This window comes from Cajanus cajan, chromosome 4 (assembly GCF_000230855.2).
Source record: "Cajanus cajan strain Asha chromosome 4, NIPB_CcT2T_4, whole genome shotgun sequence".
Taxonomy (NCBI): Eukaryota; Viridiplantae; Streptophyta; class Magnoliopsida; order Fabales; family Fabaceae; genus Cajanus; species Cajanus cajan.
Window position 1 is genome coordinate 33,123,905 of NC_138520.1, and position 15,182 is coordinate 33,139,086.

The following is a 15,182-nucleotide window of genomic DNA, read 5'->3' on the forward strand; positions in this document are numbered from 1 at the left end:
CCCCAGTGGAGTCGCCATCTGTCGCCACAAGGCCCGAAACGGGCCTCGGCGGTCGCGAAGACGGTCGAGCTCGCTTTTATTTTAGTTTGAAAATGTATTGGATTATTAGAACGACTTGTTCTCAAACTGAGACCTTGTCGATCTTATCCAATTTATTTATTAAAAGTCTCACTAATCCATATTAATCCCAAGCGGGACCCTCCATGGATTAGTGGTTTTCGCAAAAGGAGGGTTCTTTGGAGTCGCCACCAATGTTTTACTCAAAACATTGGAAAAAGGGATAAGGCAATTGATTTTATAAATCAACTTCGGCCATTACAACCAGAGTTGGGTAAGGGAGTCGGTTACGTGTGGGGAAGGTGTTAGCACCCCACAACGCCCCTTTCGGGTTCCCTATGACAGATTATTTCTAAAATAATAGTGCAAAATTACTAAATTACCCCTATTTATTCTAAGCAATTATAAATTAACTATCTACATGATGACAGTTAAATATGCACACAGAAAGCAGTAAAAAGAAGGATTTTGAAGAAGAAACCTTTGAAGCGTGCTTTCTATATATTTCGTAAAACTGGGAAGCTTTTTGGCGTTCCCTCGCTCTACAAGCCCGCTCGCTCCCTTCCTATAAAATTTTAACTATGGAAATCCGGAGGATTTCCCTTCGACTAGGTTCGAATCTCCAAGCTAAGTGCTCGGAATTCCAGAACTTCGTCGGATCGACTCCCAGAGAGATTTCTAGGGCAGAACACTGCTCAAAAACCCCAGAATACTCAAGGAGGGAGTCAAAACTGAGTGTGAAAGTGTGGAATGACGTCCAATTGACGTCATATTTATAGCGAATAGGCGCAATACGGCCTACAGAAGCAATACGGCCGTATTGAAATTTTTGAACTTCAATACGGCCGTATTGAGTTCAATACGGCCATATTGAAATTCAGAAATTTCAATACGACCGTATTGAGTTCAATACGGCTGTATTGAAGCTTCAATACGGCCGTATTGATTTCAGTACGGCCGTATTGAAGTTTCAGAAACTTCAATACGCCGTATTGAGTTCATTGCGGCCGTATTGAAGCTTCAATACGGCCGTATTAAGTTCAGTACGGCCGTATTGGGCTTCATTCCCTCCACTTCCTTATTTTGAGCTATTCTAAGACCTCTAGACCTACAGAGAACCCTCCTAGGGCCTTCCAGGAGTCCTTCTGGCTGATCTTCCTTCAGTCTTCGAGAGTCTTCAAGCTTTATTTCTGACCCGGACAATTTTAGGGGTCTACAGCTGCCCCCCCTTTACTTAGTCGGACGGCCTTTTGGTGTATCGGCTGACAAGTAAAGGAGTTGACCCAATTGTCCGGGTGATGCGCCGACCTTCTGACTTGTAGCGTCTTCCGGTGGAAAATTGTCGAGTAGCCTCTCCAGGTTTTGCTTTGCTTGCTGCCCAAGCTGGAAGCTGTGAGTACCGCCTCTCCAGGCTTAGCTTCACTCTTTGTTCGAGCCGGAAGCTAAGTACCCTTGTGACAACGGTAGCAGTGTGAGTTTCGCCTCTCCAGGCTTAGTCTCGCTCTTTGTTCGAGCCGGAAACTAAGCACCTTTGTGACGACGGTGAGCAGTGTGAGTTTCGCCTCTCCAGGCTTTGTTTTGCTTGCTGCCCAAGCTGGAAGCTGTGAGTACCGCCTCTCCAGGCTTAGCTTCACTCTTTGTTCGAGCCGGAAGCTAAGTACCCTTGTGACAACGGTAAGCAGTGAGTACCTCCTTTCCAGAGATAGCTTCGCTCATTGCTCGAGCCGGAAGCTACATACCTCCGTGTTTGTGACGACGGGGTAGTGTGAATATCTCCTTTTCAGGGATTTGTGATGATTTTGTCTCCACAGTCCACGATGCTGCTTCGACGGTTGTTTTTTTGATTTTGTGCCACTGAGGGCTGGATAACGCAGGGATCCGTCTAGGGGATGTGCAGTCATTCACAGGTTCCTGTGCCCCAACTTGCATTGCATTGTTGGTACCCTTGGGGAATTTCTGACTCCTTGGGGTATAGACACAGATGCTCTTTCTCTCTGAGTTGAGCAATGCCTTATGTTTGGCTGACGTCCTTTTGACGTAGGTGGAGTATCCCGGTTATCCTTATTCGGGTAACTCTTTTTAATTTTTGGATTTTGTTGCCTCTGTGTAGGCTGTTATCCGCCAGGGGATTTTGTCATTGGTTGTGATTGGCCTCTTCTGTTAGGCAGATCATCTTGATATTCAATGATAGGCTGAGAGCCGGATTCCGCTTGGGGAATGATTATTGATCTTTTTATGATTTTTCCTTTTGAAGGAGTGCCTCTTATGTAGGCGACTGAGGAATTGGAGTTCAGTGTTCGGCTGAGTGCCAAATTCCGCTTGGGGAATAGTTATTGATGTTTTTTATGATTTTTCCTTTTGAAGGGATGCCTCTGAGTAGGCGAATTATCTTGATGTTTGATGATTGGCTGAATGCCGAATTCCGCTTGGGAAATATTTATTGATATTTTTTGATTTTTTCTCCTTTTGCAGGGATGCCTCTGAGTAGGCGATTGGGGAATGAGGGATCTTATGTATCCCAGAGTATTATTTAGGAAGCCTCTGCAGGCTTAGCCTCACTCAGCGCTTTGAGTCGGAGAGTTATCTTCCTCTGAGGAAGTGTTAAGTCCTTTGACTTGTATATACTGTTTGGATGATCGCACTTCCATTGGGGATTGCGTCGATTTTGCTTTGATAGCTCTTGCTGGGGATTCGTTCCGTGAGCTTGAGTTGAGGTTTTCTCTGGGGAGTATTATTTCTGCGAGCCTCTCCAGGCTCATTTACTCTGTACAGTTGGGGGAGTATTATTTCTGCAAGCCTCTCCAGGCTTTAGTTATTCTGAGGAAGTATTATTTCTGCAAGCCTCTCCAGGCTCAGTTATTCTGTACAAACTGATGAGTATTGTTTCGGCAAGCCTCTCCAGGCTCGGTTATTCTGCGGGATCTTTTTGTTGGATTTTCTATATCCTTGCCTTTTTCATTTTCGGCTTTTTCTGTATTTTGCCTTTTCTTCTGATTTGGCTTTTTCTGTATTTTGCCTTTTTTATGTTTTTGGCTTTTGCTGTACAGAAATTAAAAGTGCTAAAGAAATTAAATTCAGTTATTATGAGAGAGTATTATTTCGGCAAGCCTCTCCAGGCTCAGTTATTTTGTAGGAGTATTATTTCGGAAAGCCTCTCCAGGCTCAATTATTCTGAGAGTATTTTTTTTCGGCAAGCCTCTCCAGGCTCAGTTATTCTGAGAGTATTCTTTCGGCAAGCCTCTCCAGGCTCAGTTATTTTGAGAGTATTCTTTCGGCAAGCCTCTCCAGGCTCAGTTATTTTGAGAGTATTCTTTCGGCAAGCCTCTCCAGGCTCAGTTATTTTGAGAGTATTCTTTCGGCAAGCCTCTCCAGGCTCAGTTATTCTGAGAGTATTCTTTCGGCAAGCCTCTCCAGGCTCAGTTATTCTGTATGACGCTGTTGATTTTCTGAATCTTTGCATTTTGTTTGCTGCTGTCATACACAAGCAATTTTTCTATTTTTTCTATTTTATGTAGTTGCCTCATGACGAGGTCTTTGAAAATTTCTTTATGGCCAATACGGCCGCATCCATTTCAGTACGCCCGTATTGAGTTGAAATTTTGTTCATAACCCTGATTTTAGTACGGGTGTACTGAACATGGTACAGGCGCATTGTTTTTTCTGAAATTTATATTATTTATTTTTTTTGTTTTTTCAATAAACAGAGAATAAGTGATCTTCCATTACACCTATCATCTGTATGCATGTATGCAGTATATGATGCACCTAATTCTATTTGATTCATTTTTCAAAAGAATTAATCGATGCGTTCTTCTGTTTGGATCTTGCCATTCCTCCAGACAGACTGTGCTTTGCCGATTTCTGTAACCGAGGAATGATGCGTATTTGATTGGGATTTGGTGTCATCAACCAAATGATCCTTCCCTTCCTTTAAAAGATATGTCAACCCTCCTATTGACCACTATATCTCCATGTTTCCACTAGATTATTCAAAAATCGTTGGGGACAAGAGAGAAAAGAAGGAAAGGATATATTTTCAAAAGTTTGTGTTTTAGAGGGGATTATTTTATTTTTGAAAAATGGATTTTGTAAGAATGGCAGGCCAATGGTAAGCTTATTGTGTTTAGGTTTGTTCGATTAAACACTTATGAGATTAAGCACATCTTTTCTATTAATGATTGTGCTTTGACAACTTGGATAGCTTTTCTTGAGCCCCTTGTTGAATTCAATTGATGGTACCATCATGGATTTATTTTGTTTTTCGATTGCCCTAACTTTTGCCTAAAACACCCATTTGTGATGTTTTAGCGAGCTTTTGTCTTTGTTCATTTTTTCAACCCTAACTTTTGCCTAGGTCACCCTTTTTGTGGGATTCCTAGCGGGTTTTTGTCTTCATTTTGTAACCCTAACTTTTGTCTAGGTCACCCTTTTATGGGATTCCTAGCGGGTCTTTTGCTCTTATTTTTGCGCAGTCCCCTTTTTGGGTTCCCTGCCGAGCTTATTATCTTTAGGATTTCTTTATCCATGATGGCACTTATTGAGGCCAAGAAAAGGTGCTCCAAGCTATCATGCACATTTCCACATAAAAATGATGCGGGTTTATTGATTATTAAGACGATTTTAACCTCACTTATGTTTATTCAAACAGGGTTAAATGACGTGGTTTAGAATTTTATTGCAAGCAAGAAAAGAAGCAATAAAGAATTAATGAAGAATGATTTTATTATAATCATGATGGAAACATGTGCCCTATCGAGGCTCGGGGGTCGGGCTGTCCCCGAGGAGTGATCTCTAATAGTCACTGAATTTACACATCCCTATTAGAAGGAAAAGGACACTTGATGACGACAGCTGGCCTTGACGTTTGTGAACCAGCCTTCCTAAAGATCTGGCTTAAAGAACGTCGAGAAGGATCTTGATTCCTCTTCGTTCTTTGATCTTTAACAGGGTTGTATCCTAACCCTTGTTTCCCCGGATTGTCCTTGATAATGGGTAGCTCCGGGATTCCTTGGGAGTACTTGCCTAATCCTTGTCCTGGCAAGTATCCATTCTTTGTGAGCATATGAGCTACCTTCTTCATTTCTCGGGGAAATGTTTCAACATTGGCGATTTCCAATGCTTGGAAAGCGGTTTCCAAAGCTTCCTCTGCTGCATCCACATAAGGTATGTTGGATGGCTTACTGATGAGTATGTCATCTTCAGCTTGCACGGTCACCAGTTTGTCACCCACGATGAACTTGATTTTCTGGTGGAGCGTAGAGGGTACAGCTTTCGCATCATGAATCCAAGGTCGGCCGAGGAGACAGCTGTATGCAGGAGTAATGTCCATTATTTGAAATTCGACGTTAAAGATAGTGGGTCCGATTTGGATTGGAAGACTGACTTCTCCCACCACTTCTCTTTTAGAGCCGTCGAAAGCTCGAACGATCATGTTGCTTGGGCGCATTTGGACTCCCTTGATTGCCATCTGATAGAACGTTCTTTTTGGCATCACGTTCAAGGAAGATCCATTATCCACCAAGACCTTCGCGATGTGATACTCCTTGCACTTTACAGAGATGTGCAAGGGCTTGTTATGGTGCGGTCCCTCGGTGGGGATCTCTTCATCTGTGAAGGTGAGGTGATCATTAGCCGTGATGTGACTAACAATCCCCTCAAATTTGTCTTGGGATATGGTGTGTGATACATACGCCTCGTTCAAGACTTTCAACAGAGCTTGCCGATGCGGTTCGGAGCTTAGGATCAACGACAACAAAGTGATCTTCGCTGGTGTCTTGTGAAGTTGATCCACAATGGAATACTCGCTCTGTCTGATGAATTTTAACAGCTCATCAGTCTCCTCCTCGGATTCTTTTTCCTCGGTTTTATCTTTTCCTTTTTCTTTATTCTTGGGAGCTTTATCATGAAGATCTTCGGGAGTGTAGATCCTGCCACTCCTAGTCATGCCCCCAAGTCCAGCGATATTGGAGATATCACTGTCGGCAGAAGTATGGATGTCGTATATCCATGGCACAGCCTTATTCGATTCGTAAGGGAAAGGTCTTGGAGCGACAATCCTTAACGGCGTGGGACCTTCCCCTTTTTCTGTCTTGATTACCAACAACGGCGTCGTCGTGTGTTCGCTTTGCGCAGTTGTTGGTTTGCATTTTATCACAAATGGCGTGCGATCCATTCTGAACATACACATCGATTAATTCTTTCTTTTTATTAATCTTTATTATTAATTACTAGGAGAGATAAATGCAAAATGAATGACTAATGAGATGCAAAGGCAATAAATCTCAAAAATACGATTTTATTCATTAAAGAAAGTGTACAACTTTTATACAATGCTTTGAAGCAATTTTTTACAATAAGAGAAAAGCCGGTAGAAACCCACAGGCGGGTTCATATTTCTTTGCCATTCATCTTCGGCTTCCTCGACATGACGACCCATTGCTTCAATCTGCGTATGGACCGCTTGGCTCATATCGTCACTGATTTTCTGAGCCTCCTTCGCTTTCTGAGTATAGTAGTTGATCATGGCCTGTAGCTCATTAAGCTCGTCTTCGGCTCGATCCTTCTCCTCTTGGAGTTTGGCCATTTGTGCCAATCCTTCCCTTTCTTTTCTGCGGAAATCGGAAAGGTTTGCAGCTTGTCGTTGAGCGACTTCCCGCCATTGCTGTGCGTCGGATCGAGTCAGAAACAAATCATCTTGCATGTCCTTGATCAACTGTGCCTGCTTTGCATGCTCGGCTTCAAGGCGTGCTATCTTCTCATTGACTTCTTGGAGTTGACTACTCGGTTCAACCTTTGGCATTTTGGATGCCCGAGTAGTCTCCTCGTTGAGGTTAGCACACTCATCCTTGAGCCGCTCTATCTCATGGTCCTTCTTCTTGCATTGCCTTTGAAGACCATCAATGGTGAAACTGGATTCTTCGTTTTTCTCTTCAAGAACTCTCATCTGAGCTCCCATGATTCCCAGTTTCTTGGTCAAGGCGTCGACCTGTTCATGCAACACCCTCCTTGTAGTCGTGGTTGCACAAGAGGTGGATGGTTGTGACACCCCCCTCTCATTCCTCCATTTCTCATAGTCAATGGAAACGGACACCCGAGGCTTTTCAAGCTCGAGATCTCCCTCATAGGTTGGTCTCTCCCACGCTCTTATAATAGCGTGCATATCTCTCTGATGCTCGGGATCGAAAGAGAAACACAACCCTCCCAGCTCCTCTATGGTAGGAACGATTTGGGTCCTCATTAGTTGCCTCATAACCAATTTAGGTGAGTAGGTTATGCAACCTCTGAGGCCCATCAACGGTATGCTCGAATAACTGCCGCATCTTGTCAATACATGGCTCGGACGGAACCAAGGGCAAACCCACGTGAAGTGCTCGATACTCCACTGTTCCATCTCATCCTTCCACTCGGAAGCATATCGGCGGCAGACGGGGATCTTTGAGAAGCTTCTCAACGGATCGGGCAAGGTCCCCATGTGACTAGAGGCGTAGAAATGTGTGATGCCCCACACATATAACAAGGAGGTGCAGCATCGGATGATCTTCCCTTGCTTCTGTTGAGATAGATGAACAGATAGCAAGGTGTCAGCAAGAATAGCGGGCACGGGACTCTTCATATGCACGTCCCAAGCAAAGAAAGCGTCCATCGCAGCATGGTCCACTGTGTTTGCGTGAAAGGGGAATAGGATCATCCCAAACACGGCTAACGCAAGAGTCTTGTTGAAAGCTAACCAATCTCCCTCACTAGCCAAGGAAGAAAGGTGGTCTTCGATCATAGCAAGCTTCCAACCCTTGATACTGCCGTTCCCTACTAAGGCAGCTGATCGTAGTGGTAGTTTGACCTGAGTGGCTACTCTCTCTACGGCCACATGGTTCCCCTGAAAAAGGTAGACCCCAGCTGATTTAGGCCACCGTAACATGAGCTCGTACTCCTCTAGAGTAGGAACCAGGTCAAACTGGGGGAACTCAAAACAATGCAGATCGGGACTCCAGAAGTGAACCAATGCCCTCAGAAAAGCTGGATCCACACAAATCCTCATCAAATCGAGAACTCGCCCATAAGATTTCTCAAACTCGACGCGAGCCTCTCTTGACATCAAGGTACAGAGGTGATCCAACCTCTCAGCACGGTATAATAGGAAGTCCACTTTCTTTAATGGCCTTTGCACCTCCCTAGACCTCTCCATAATCTACAATTCAATGCATGATATGAGATGATGGCGATGAATATGCATGCATAGTGTTTATTGAACTAAGCATTATCATGTTTTCGGGATGTCCCTAAGATGATGCATGATATCGCTTGGTTTTGGGTAAATATCATTTTTCTTTTTTTGGGTATTTTTTATTATTATTATTATTTTTGGGTGAAAAGGGAAACTACCTATATGAATGCAATGGAGGCAGATGTTAACACCATGTACTAGCAAATCTTTATTTCTATTTATTCTTATTTTTTATTGTAAACAAGAATGTTGTATGTTTAAAAGGTGCAAATATATGCTCATACAATGTCACATAAAAAATGCACACACAATTCACTCATCCACGAACAGTCACGAGCGAATCACGAGGTAGGGGTCTCCTGCAGAAAAGTGCATATTCAAGGAGGATCTAACTGTTCTCACTTGGTCAAAGGCCCCCAAGGTGCCCCCATTATAGGGACCCAATTCCTCTCATCGTAGGTCGATGGAAAGCTCCAACGCACCGTCGGACTCAAGTTCATGGTTATCACCTTGAGTGATGTTTTCCGACAACGGTCTACGGGCACCTATAGACCCATTCGACAACCGGCCGTACTAACATCCACTCCCTATGGTTAATCACTCATGCCCCCGGGTATAGAGGGAACTGTTGTGTGCAAAGGTTTGTGTGCAGTTTTTATTTCAAACAATTGCGTAAATTTTAAAAATACAACAGTTATTTAAAGCCAAATATATAAAGCATGTTATCATACAAGCAAGGGGTAATGAAGTAATTTTAACTATTATTTGTTAAAAATAATCTGTCACTAAATGGGACTGACTCTCGAAGCTTCCCCAGTGGAGTCGCCATCTGTCGCCACAAGGCCCGAAACGGGCCTCGGCGGTCGCGAAGACGGTCGAGCTCGCTTTTATTTTAGTTTGAAAATGTATTGGATTATTAGAACGACTTGTTCTCAAACTGAGACCTTGTCGATCTTATCCAATTTATTTATTAAAAGTCTCACTAATCCATATTAATCCCAAGCGGGACCCTCCATGGATTAGTGGTTTTCGCAAAAGGAGGGTTCTTTGGAGTCGCCACCAATGTTTTACTCAAAACATTGGAAAAAGGGATAAGGCAATTGATTTTATAAATCAACTTCGGCCATTACAACCAGAGTTGGGTAAGGGAGTCGGTTACGTGTGGGGAAGGTGTTAGCACCCCACAACGCCCCTTTCGGGTTCCCTATGACAGATTATTTCTAAAATAATAGTGCAAAATTACTAAATTACCCCTATTTATTCTAAGCAATTATAAATTAACTATCTACATGATGACAGTTAAATATGCACACAGAAAGCAGTAAAAAGAAGGATTTTGAAGAAGAAACCTTTGAAGCGTGCTTTCTATATATTTCGTAAAACTGGGAAGCTTTTTGGCGTTCCCTCGCTCTACAAGCCCGCTCGCTCCCTTCCTATAAAATTTTAACTATGGAAATCCAGAGGATTTCCCTTCGACTAGGTTCGAATCTCCAAGCTAAGTGCTCGGAATTCCGGAACTTCGTCGGATCGACTCCCAGAGAGATTTCTAGGGCAGAACACTGCTCAAAAACCCCAGAATACTCAAGGAGGGAGTCAAAACTGAGTGTGAAAGTGTGGAATGACGTCCAATTGACGTCATATTTATAGGGAATAGGCGCAATACGGCCTACAGAAGCAATACGGCCGTATTGAAATTTTTGAACTTCAATACGGCCGTATTGAGTTCAATACGGCCGTATTGAAATTCAGAAATTTCAATACGGCCGTATTGAGTTCAATACGGCTGTATTGAAGCTTCAATACGGCCGTATTGATTTCAGTACGGCCGTATTGAAGTTTCAGAAACTTCAATACGCCGTATTGAGTTCACTGCGGCCGTATTGAAGCTTCAATACGGCCGTATTAAGTTCAGTACGGCCGTATTGGGCTTCATTCCCTCCACTTCCTTATTTTGAGCTATTCTAAGACCTCTAGACCTACAGAGAACCCTCCTAGGGCCTTCCAGGAGTCCTTCTGGCTGATCTTCCTTCAGTCTTCGAGAGTCTTCAAGCTTTATTTCCGACCCGGACAATTTTAGGGGTCTACAGCTGCCCCCCCTTTACTTAGTCGGACGACCTTTTGGTGTATCGGCTGACAAGTAAAGGAGTTGACCCAATTGTCCGGGTGATGCGCCGACCTTCTGACTTGTAGCGTCTTCCGGTGGAAAATTGTCGAGTAGCCTCTCCAGGTTTTGCTTTGCTTGCTGCCCAAGCTGGAAGCTGTGAGTACCGCCTCTCCAGGCTTAGCTTCACTCTTTGTTCGAGCCGGAAGCTAAGTACCCTTGTGACAACGGTAGCAGTGTGAGTTTCGCCTCTCCAGGCTTAGTCTCGCTCTTTGTTCGAGCCGGAAACTAAGCACCTTTGTGACGACGGTGAGCAGTGTGAGTTTCGCCTCTCCAGGCTTTGTTTTGCTTGCTGCCCAAGCTGGAAGCTGTGAGTACCGCCTCTCCAGGCTTAGCTTCACTCTTTGTTCGAGCCGGAAGCTAAGTACCCTTGTGACAACGGTAAGCAGTGAGTACCTCCTTTCCAGAGATAGCTTCGCTCATTGCTCGAGCCGGAAGCTACATACCTCCGTGTTTGTGACGACGGGGTAGTGTGAATATCTCCTTTTCAGGGATTTGTGATGATTTTGTCTCCACAGTCCACGATGCTGCTTCGACGGTTGTTTTTTTGATTTTGTGCCACTGAGGGCTGGATAACGCAGGGATCCGTCTAGGGGATGTGCAGTCATTCACAGGTTCCTGTGCCCCAACTTGCATTGCATTGTTGGTACCCTTGGGGAATTTCTGACTCCTTGGGGTATAGACACAGATGCTCTTTCTCTCTGAGTTGAGCAATGCCTTATGTTTGGCTGACGTCCTTTTGACGTATGTGGAGTATCCCGGTTATCCTTATTCGGGTAACTCTTTTTAATTTTTGGATTTTGTTGCCTTTGTGTAGGCTGTTATCCGCCAGGGGATTTTGTCATTGGTTGTGATTGGCCTCTTCTGTTAGGCAGATCATCTTGATATTCAATGATAGGCTGAGAGCCGGATTCTGCTTGGGGAATGATTATTGATCTTTTTATGATTTTTCCTTTTGAAGGAGTGCCTCTTATGTAGGCGACTGAGGAATTGGAGTTCAGTGTTCGGCTGAGTGCCAAATTCCGCTTGGGGAATAGTTATTGATGTTTTTTATGATTTTTCCTTTTGAAGGGATGCCTCTGAGTAGGCGAATTATCTTGATGTTTGATGATTGGCTGAATGCCGAATTCCGCTTGGGAAATATTTATTGATATTTTTTGATTTTTTCTCCTTTTGCAGGGATGCCTCTGAGTAGGCGATTGGGGAATGAGGGATCTTATGTATCCCAGAGTATTATTTAGGAAGCCTCTGCAGGCTTAGCCTCACTCAGCGCTTTGAGTCGGAGAGTTATCTTCCACTGAGGAAGTGTTAAGTCCTTTGACTTATATATACTGTTTGGATGATCGCACTTCCATTGGGGATTGCGTCGATTTTGCTTTGATAGCTCTTGCTGGGGATTCGTTCCGTGAGCTTGAGTTGAGGTTTTCTCTGGGGAGTATTATTTCTGCGAGCCTCTCCAGGCTCATTTACTCTGTACAGTTGGGGGAGTATTATTTCTGCAAGCCTCTCCAGGCTTTAGTTATTCTGAGGAAGTATTATTTCTGCAAGCCTCTCCAGGCTCAGTTATTCTGTACAAACTGATGAGTATTGTTTCGGCAAGCCTCTCCAGGCTCGGTTATTCTGCGGGATCTTTTTGTTGGATTTTCTATATCCTTGCCTTTTTCATTTTCGGCTTTTTCTGTATTTTGCCTTTTCTTCTGATTTGGCTTTTTCTGTATTTTGCCTTTTTTATGTTTTTGGCTTTTGCTGTACAGAAATTAAAAGTGCTAAAGAAATTAAATTCAGTTATTATGAGAGAGTATTATTTCGGCAAGCCTCTCCAGGCTCAGTTATTTTGTAGGAGTATTATTTCGGCAAGCCTCTCCAGGCTCAATTATTCTGAGAGTATTTTTTTTCGGCAAGCCTCTCCAGGCTCAGTTATTCTGAGAGTATTCTTTCGGCAAGCCTCTCCAGGCTCAGTTATTCTGAGAGTATTCTTTCGGCAAGCCTCTCCAGGCTCAGTTATTTTGAGAGTATTCTTTCGGCAAGCCTCTCCAGGCTCAGTTATTTTGAGAGTATTCTTTCGGCAAGCCTCTCCAGGCTCAGTTATTCTGAGAGTATTCTTTCGGCAAGCCTCTCCAGGCTCAGTTATTCTGTATGACGCTGTTGATTTTCTGAATCTTTGCATTTTGTTTGCTGCTGTCATACACAAGCAATTTTTCTATTTTTTCTATTTTATGTAGTTGCCTCATGACGAGGTCTTTGAAAATTTCTTTATGGCCAATACGGCCGCATCCATTTCAGTACGCCCGTATTGAGTTGAAATTTTGTTCATAACCCTGATTTTAGTACGGGTGTACTGAACATGGTACAGGCGCATTGTTTTTTCTGAAATTTATATTATTTATTTTTTTTGTTTTTTCAATAAACAGAGAATAAGTGATCTTCCATTACACCTATCATCTGTATGCATGTATGCAGTATATGATGCACCTAATTCTATTTGATTCATTTTTCAAAAGAATTAATCGATGCGTTCTTCTGTTTGGATCTTGCCATTCCTCCAGACAGACTGTGCTTTGCCGATTTCTGTAACCGAGGAATGATGCGTATTTGATTGGGATTTGGTGTCATCAACCAAATGATCCTTCCCTTCCTTTAAAAGATATGTCAACCCTCCTATTGACCACTATATCTCCATGTTTCCACTAGATTATTCAAAAATCGTTGGGGACAAGAGAGAAAAGAAGGAAAGGATATATTTTCAAAAGTTTGTGTTTTAGAGGGGATTATTTTATTTTTGAAAAATGGATTTTGTAAGAATGGCAGGCCAATGGTAAGCTTATTGTGTTTAGGTTTGTTCGATTAAACACTTATGAGATTAAGCACATCTTTGCTATTAATGATTGTGCTTTGACAACTTGGATAGCTTTTCTTGAGCCCCTTGTTGAATTCAATTGATGGTACCATCATGGATTTATTTTGTTTTTCGATTGCCCTAACTTTTGCCTAAAACACCCATTTGTGATGTTTTAGCGAGCTTTTGTCTTTGTTCATTTTTTCAACCCTAACTTTTGCCTAGGTCACCCTTTTTGTGGGATTCCTAGCGGGTTTTTGTCTTCATTTTGTAACCCTAACTTTTGTCTAGGTCACCCTTTTATGGGATTCCTAGCGGGTCTTTTGCTCTTATTTTTGCGCAGTCCCCTTTTTGGGTTCCCTGCCGAGCTTATTATCTTTAGGATTTCTTTATCCATGATGGCACTTATTGAGGCCAAGAAAAGGTGCTCCAAGCTATCATGCACATTTCCACATAAAAATGATGCGGGTTTATTGATTATTAAGACGATTTTAACCTCACTTATGTTTATTCAAACAGGGTTAAATGACGTGGTTTAGAATTTTATTGCAAGCAAGAAAAGAAGCAATAAAGAATTAATGAAGAATGATTTTATTATAATCATGATGGAAACATGTGCCCTATCGAGGCTCGGGGGTCGGGCTGTCCCCGAGGAGTGATCTCTAATAGTCACTGAATTTACACATCCCTATTAGAAGGAAAAGGACACTTGATGACGACAGCTGGCCTTGACGTTTGTGAACCAGCCTTCCTAAAGATCTGGCTTAAAGAACGTCGAGAAGGATCTTGATTCCTCTTCGTTCTTTGATCTTTAACAGGGTTGTATCCTAACCCTTGTTTCCCCGGATTGTCCTTGATAATGGGTAGCTCCGGGATTCCTTGGGAGTACTTGCCTAATCCTTGTCCTGGCAAGTATCCATTCTTTGTGAGCATATGAGCTACCTTCTTCATTTCTCGGGGAAACGTTTCAACATTGGCGATTTCCAATGCTTGGAAAGCGGTTTCCAAAGCTTCCTCTGCTGCATCCACATAAGGTATGTTGGATGGCTTACTGATGAGTATGTCATCTTCAGCTTGCACGGTCACCAGTTTGTCACCCACGATGAACTTGATTTTCTGGTGGAGCGTAGAGGGTACAGCTTTCGCATCATGAATCCAAGGTCGGCCGAGGAGACAGCTGTATGCAGGAGTAATGTCCATTATTTGAAATTCGACGTTAAAGATAGTGGGTCCGATTTGGATTGGAAGACTGACTTCTCCCACCACTTCTCTTTTAGAGCCGTCGAAAGCTCGAACGATCATGTTGCTTGGGCGCATTTGGACTCCCTTGATTGCCATCTGATAGAACGTTCTTTTTGGCATCACGTTCAAGGAAGATCCATTATCCACCAAGACCTTCGCGATGTGATACTCCTTGCACTTTACAGAGATGTGCAAGGGCTTGTTATGGTGCGGTCCCTCGGTGGGGATCTCTTCATCTGTGAAGGTGAGGTGATCATTAGCCGTGATGTGACTAACAATCCCCTCAAATTTGTCTTGGGATATGGTGTGTGATACATACGCCTCGTTCAAGACTTTCAACAGAGCTTGCCGATGCGGTTCGGAGCTTAGGATCAACGACAACAAAGTGATCTTCGCTGGTGTCTTGTGAAGTTGATCCACAATGGAATACTCGCTCTGTCTGATGAATTTTAACAGCTCATCAGTCTCCTCCTCGGATTCTTTTTCCTCGGTTTTATCTTTTCCTTTTTCTTTATTCTTGGGAGCTTTATCATGAAGATCTTCGGGAGTGTAGATCCTGCCACTCCTAGTCATGCCCCCAAGTCCAGCGATATTGGAGATATCACTGTCGGCAGAAGTATGGATGTCGTATATCCATGGCACAGCCTTATTCGATTCGTAAGGGA